The following is a 7447-nucleotide window of genomic DNA, read 5'->3' on the forward strand; positions in this document are numbered from 1 at the left end:
AAAGACCAACTAAGACCAATTGTGTGAAGTGTTAGTCTTGATAAGAATCCGCACTATCCCTTGAATATTTGTTTTATCAAGGAATGGTTCTTGACTAGGAAAACTTATATGTCAAGGGGACAGTGGGAGCCTTGAAGATCCTGAAAGAGTTTCAAGATTTAATCAAGAGTAAAACCTGTAATTTATCACTAGCACACGACTTAAGGTTTTCAACCTATCGTGTTGACATAATTCTTATTTCTGTACCTACTTCAAATAAGTTGAATTTACATGTGAGTTATCAGAGTTCAACTTGGAAGCATTGGTGGGCCTTGTGTTACCAAGGTGACAAGAAACTAAGATTGAATAAGTTTAATCCATGTAGGGCTGAATTTGTCACTAACCTTATCTTGTGATTATGGTTTTGACAAATTCGCATGGATAGGAACTCATACACTATTAAATCTAAGTGTCATAAGGTTTCTCTCCGATTCATGAAAATGATGGTGAGGAAATGCTTTCACTAAATAGATTTTAAGTAGATATCAATTGTGTCATTTGCATTTTCAAAAGTCATTAGTGGAGCGCGTGTGGTTAACCGGCACACTAACATGGACTTGTGAGAAATGGCAAATGCCTAAGCAATTGAGACTATGATTACGGCATCCCTTTTCATAGTTCTGAAAATTGTTTAGACACACATGTGAGCTATCTAAGAAAGGGTGTATGAATCTAAATTTCAGAAGTCCAACAGATTTCTGGAAATGTGTCAGAGCTAGTGGGAGCATAAGTGTTATGCTGATAATCATCATGTTAATGGGAGCATGACTATTATGATTAGTATTGCAAGCTAGCAATGTTAATTATAGAAAACAAAGTTTCAATCCGTGAAGTTGCAGGGGTTGAAAAGTTGTTTTGCTATAATTAAGGGAGAGGAAATTATACTTCATGTCAATTCTAAAGCTTAGATTGAGATTTTAATCATCTTTAGTCAAGAATATATGTGAATGTTGTGTTGGAATGGTTCAACTTGAAGAAATTCTATATATATTGCATTTTCAAAATTCGATTATGATTACGGCATCCCTCTTCATAGTTAAATTTTGAAAACATGGCAAATAAAAATATTGTAGCAAAAGACTGGTCTAGTGTCATGTCTTTATGTCAAACATCATGAATAGTATCCCATATGCTTCGGATATAGGATCGATTTCATGTGCTATAATATTCATCCTTTCTAAATTTTCCAAATGCTTAAGGCATTTAGAAGGGAAAAGTCTAGAACTGGATATGACTAAAGTGATTAAGCAATTGTCGAGGACAATCTGAGGTTCGCCAAAGATTGGTTGCTCAGGGACATTTGGAAGTCTAGTGTTAATTTTGGTAGGACCATATTGACATTTTCTGAAAAGAGGTAACTCTTGTTCGGAAGTGATAGTCAAATAGGACTATGGAAATGTCTCCATAGGTGGAAGTGATTCAATCTATGTAAGATTAGGAAACTTAATGCAAAAAGGATGTTCCCAAGGAGCTGATCTCCTTTGGAATGCTCTGTAATGGTTGTTGTCAAGTCTTTCTGACTTTGTGCATAATCATTACAAGAGGATCAATGCATATAAGTTTAGAATCTAACAGATTTCAGTAAATGACATAAATTTGGAATTCTTGCATTTACAATAAGGATTTGGGATTGTGAAATGAGTATCATTGGAATCATGTTCAATTGATCTACATCACAATGTAAGGATCATAGACAAACATAGTGTGCGTACTTGGGGTATGGCATAACTATTGTTTAGAAAAACAAAGTGTACATGCTAGGAGCATGGGACGACTGTTGTTTTTATTCAAGTCTTAAGTTGATTATTTGAAACATTGAATAATGTGTAATCAATATGGTGATAAATAAAAAGTGGTTTTATTTATATTCAAAAGGGTTCTGAGACCATATTAGATTCGATTATTATTGTATTTCACTTTGCATGTTTTAACTTCCAAAATAGCTAGGTTATTCTTTCCGGATGACTAAGTTATTTAAACACTCCACAGTCGTTCATATGTTGGAAGTAGGTATGAATCAAGACTGTCATGAATCGGGTTTGTAGATGGCAAAATGAGTTTAGTCATGGCAATGGTTGCTACAACATTCATGAGTACTCATAAGTTATGAGTATTGGAATAAACCCACGCTCACTTGTATCACTTCATGGAATTTATCTCGAGTGATCGTGAGACGATAATATCATATAAATCTTCAAACCTAGAGATATGAGTTGTTACCTATGAGTTCGTTGTGCATTGATTGCACGTAAACGCATCAGTAACTTGATGTTATAAAACGTGCCTTTGTGTACAATTCAACAAGTAGTAGAACAAGCATATGAGTCGAAGTTTATCTGTTCCTTCTAGAAATAGAAGCGATATCTGGGCCCCTCGATGATTTTGTTGTGACCTATGTACCGGCCGGTCAGAACTGAATTGATGTGTTCGATTAAGTTCTTTGTCAAACAAATCGAAAATCGGGAAACAAACTGCTGGACAATAAGTACGACGTTGTTCCATGTATTTGTTCGGCTGATATCATGAGAACAGAGGATTATATGATCCCTTATCTAATGGACAAGTCATTGACAAGATCAGAGTTCATCTACAAGGTCAGAGTTCGACAGAAGCTTTTGAGAGCTACGATTGTCGGTTGGTTCCTGAAGTCATACACAATAATAGTTTTAGACTTATCCAAGTGGGAGACTGTTGGATTAATGTCTAAGTTCATAACTATAATTGGTAAGACTTGACCCGACCCGGCATGGTCCATTTGGGTTGCAAACCTTCATGCACTTAGATAGACTATAATGAGAGAAATAAGACACTTATGGTTATTAATATATTATAAGTTCTAGTATATTAATAATAAGAATAATAAGATTGTTTAATTAGTATTGATCAAGAATTAATCTAGGATTAATTAAGTGATCAAAAGAAGACTAATTAAATATATGGGTTGATTGTGTAAATCATCCATACTTATATAGTGGGCTAATGCTCCATGGATAATCAAGTTGGGCTAAAACCCATAGGATGGTCCATGGGTGCTCCATGGTGTATTTGAACCCATGGATCCAAGGAAATGGAAAGTCATGACAATTAAGGATTTACCCTAATTGTAACACTATATAATGATCTTATTCTTGACAAAAATCGGCCACTAGGATTATTCTAGAGAGGGCTAGCCGATTTCATGAAGTGTAGAACTCTCTCAAGTTATTCTAAGTGTTTTGATAACTGTGATTCCATTTGAGGCTTCCACACTATTGGGGCTAGGCACTCAAGCTTCATGAAGACTTTCTACATCAAAGAGGTATGTATTCTATCTTGTAATATTCATGTTTTGTATGATAGATTAGGATGATACCTTGGATATTCTTATTTGCATGTATAATAGAGAAAACATAGATCCAAGGTATTTAGGGTTGCATGTACACTTAGGAGTGTTAGAATGCTCAAAACCCAACACTTTAGAATGAAAAGTCGGGGATTGTTGGCCATTTCCCACTCAACACGACCCATGTTGATTTGTTTTATTTTGACATGGGCCGTGTTCGACCATATAACCAACTTTTGACAGTTTTTCCTATTTATCATATGGCAGAAATTGGGTCATTTTGACATACAAACATCATATCAAAGCACTATTGGTGGGGGAATTTCGAAGGCTTTTGCAAGGATTTGATCATTTATCATCTTGAAACATTATTCTCTTATTTGTAAGTTGTAATTGCACATCATTTCCATCTTTACAACTTGTGATTTTGTTCTAGCCATGTGTGACTAGAACCCAGTTTCTCCAACTTCATGTTTTGACACTTGGTTGTGAGTTCAATCATATGACTTGATGTTTGCTCTTAATTTTTATCTAGTGAAATTGATTTTGCCTTAATCAAATGTTTGATTCTAATTGTGATTCTTATTGACCTTTTGAATTAGGGTTAGGTCATTCAAGTTATCCATTTTGCAAAATCCATAATTGTTTTGTGAATTGGACTAAGTAACAAGCATTAAATTGAGTTCCATTGAATGAATTTAGTGTAAATATTTTTCACATGCTCTTACACTCCCGAGTTTGTGAGGAGTATTGGATGTTGTTGGGAACATTTGCGTAAAGCTTAATGTAATCTTTTAATCTAATTCTAAGAGTTTGTTTAGATTAGGTTAGTAAGGTTAGGGTTAATCAAAGAGCTTGTTTTGGTTAATTAATGTGGTGAATGGGAAGTGTTGGAGCTTGTTAACATTTTCATGTACCAACTTAGATAAAATTGAGCAAGTATCTGGTCATCTTTGAATCACATTGCTAAGTTGTCATACATAGAGTTGGAGTCCTTACAAATTCTAAATTTATTTCACTTATTTAGTCGATTACTTGTGTCTTTAATTATTTGTTCTAATCATTGCATTCAACTCCCCTCCCTCTTTATTGTTGGTGACCAAAGTACCTTGCGCAAAGAGGTATAGACTGATTGTCCCGTGTCTCTGTGGATCGACCTTACTTGCCTTGTACTACCTTTTAGTGCAATATAGTAGTGTTCTTTTGGAGTATATCGTACCCCTTTATTTGTTGGGTTTGACACACCTAACACTTACCAATACAAACATCACATCACCCTTACCCTCATATATATATATATATATATATATATACACACACACACACATATATATATACACACACACACACATATATATATATATATATATATATATATATACATACATACATATGGACGAAATCACCATTCATAATTCTCATTTCCATCTTCAAACTTCCCAATTTTCTCCCAATAAATAGTTCTTAACTATCTTCAAATTTTCACATAGGAAGCATCATCAAAAGTTCACAGGAAACTACTTCTTCAAATTAATTCTTAGGATTTTGGTAAGTTCTCTTGTTTAATCTAGTGTTTTTATAACACTTTCATGATTTGTTCAACTAGTTTACACACAATATTGTGTGTTAAATACTCGTAAGATACGAACACCTTCACGCATTTTAACTTGAAGAACATCCCTATCACTTCGTTATTCAGCTAAGAACACACTCGAGGTGAGTTCATACCCCTATAATTTTCAAAAATTTTCTATGTTTTAAGGGGTGAATACAAGTAAAACACAAGAAAACTTGTGTTAATATACAAACCATTACATATGTTATTCTTATATATATATATATATATATATATATATATATATATATATATATATATATATATATATACACACTAGTTGTTTACTCGCGCCAAACGACGAGTGCAAATTATTCTTTCAAAAACTAGTTTCAAGAGGCAATTAATATACATTGTTGACTAAAAACATAATTAAATCTTTGCTTTTTTTAGTATAATTATGATTTAGTTTGTTATTTTTTATCACAACAGACGGCTAATTGATAAATCAACGCGTAGATAGACATCCTTAAATGGTCTAGGCGATCGACCCAGGTAAAACGATTAATTGGCATCTTGCCGGAGATCTTTAATTGTATTAGAACTTATTTTTTAATAAATAAATATAAAATATCTCCTAACAAAATTAATAATATGCAAGTTTTATTGTTATTTGCTTATTTTGTTAGAATATAAATAATTTATTGAAAAATTATTCAAATATTTATATGTTCTAAGAAAATAAATAGTTGAAATTTTAAAATTTTAAAATTTTAGTCTGATATTTGAATTTTTGAAAGGATATATTGTCATTTAAAAATTGACAAAAAATTTCAAGTCGAATAAAATTTTCAATTTTATCATCAAATAGAGGTTTTGTTTTAATTTTGGTCCCTAATTAATTTTTATACTATCCATTAAATGGAATTAATCTCATTCCTAACTTGCATATTATCCTATCTATTTTCTAATTAATCTTTACATTAATATTAAATGGTATTAATCTCATCCCCGACTTGCATAAGATCATTTCTACGATGCACGTCAGGAGAAACCAACACTATCTTCTAAGGGACACAAAATCTAAACCATAAAAGTTCACATGGAAACGACCAAAAGATTTTAGGGGTAAAATGGTCCAAATCAAAATAAATACGATACATTATCCAACAAAAATCAATCATCTCCCAGGGAAAATTCATCCCACTAGAGCAAACACTATACATAACATTAACTTAAGAACCATTTCAGACCCAAAAATTCCAACATCGCACTAATCTTGGACTATAACCATGTACTTCTAGAGTAAACTCCAACGGAATGGACATCGGTCATTGTATTTTTCCTTTTTGATTTCAACTTCAGCCATTCACCTGTATAGCAAACCATTTCCTTCACTCGGTAAAGTAAGAAACATAAAACAAATTTGAAGTTTGAACAAAAAAACTTAAAATATCATCGATTTACAAAAGTCGATACTTTTTCAAAAAAATTCTCATTGAGTATTAGTTATCCTTACATCACACACACATACAAATTAGATCACACACACACACACACACACACATATATATATATATATATATATATATATATATATATATATATATATATATTAGATCGCACATACATTCCTATCAGATCACCCACATACATAGACATATAGATCAGATAACACACACATACATATCATATGTTTTCATTGTTGTAGCTATATTATGCTTATGATTTATGAATTGAAGTTTGAATTTGGTTTCCCTGAATCCTACGTACAACCTGTTATTAATATATGTCTTTCAATAACTAAGTTGACATTCAACACTACAAAAAGTTAGGATTGAGGAATTTTGTTTTAAGAGTTCACAATCATACACTACTTGTTACAAAAACTTATACGATTTCAGTTCAACCTTTTAATTCAAATTATTTTCAAATGAAACACAAATTTACCTATGGTGGCTTGTTTCTTTGGAATGGTGGATGAGGCGATTGGGTTGTTGGAAAGTATGAAAAGGAATGGATTTATGCCAAGTGTTATAACTTATAATATCATACTTCTTGGATTGTGTAAAGCTCATAGAATGGATGATGCTATTCATGTGTTGGAAGAAATGGTGGATACGGGTTGTCAACCAAATCAGACATCTTACATTTTATTGGTGGAAGGGGTCGGGTTTTTAGGCAGAAGGGCAGAGGCTATTGACTTGGGTCATTCTCTTTTCCAAATGAAAGTAATTTCACAAGAATCATTTACAAGGTTGAAAAAAGACTCTCCCATTTATGGATTCTGAAAACATAGATAGCTAAATGGTCTACAAAGGTATGCCATTTATCATTGATATTTTTTTCATTACTAAACTGAAAACAGAAGAACAAAAAAAAGATTTAAACAGCTTTCCATTCGATCAGTTTCTGATGTAGTTCTTTAGCTTGATTGTTCATACCATTTGTAGCTAAACCTGAAAGCATATCAGAATAAAACTTTTCACTATACGGCTTGTATGGGCTTGAGACCAACATTTTTAATACTT

The sequence above is a fragment of the Lactuca sativa genome, chromosome 3, assembly GCF_002870075.4.
Source record: "Lactuca sativa cultivar Salinas chromosome 3, Lsat_Salinas_v11, whole genome shotgun sequence".
Lineage (NCBI taxonomy): Eukaryota > Viridiplantae > Streptophyta > Magnoliopsida > Asterales > Asteraceae > Lactuca > Lactuca sativa.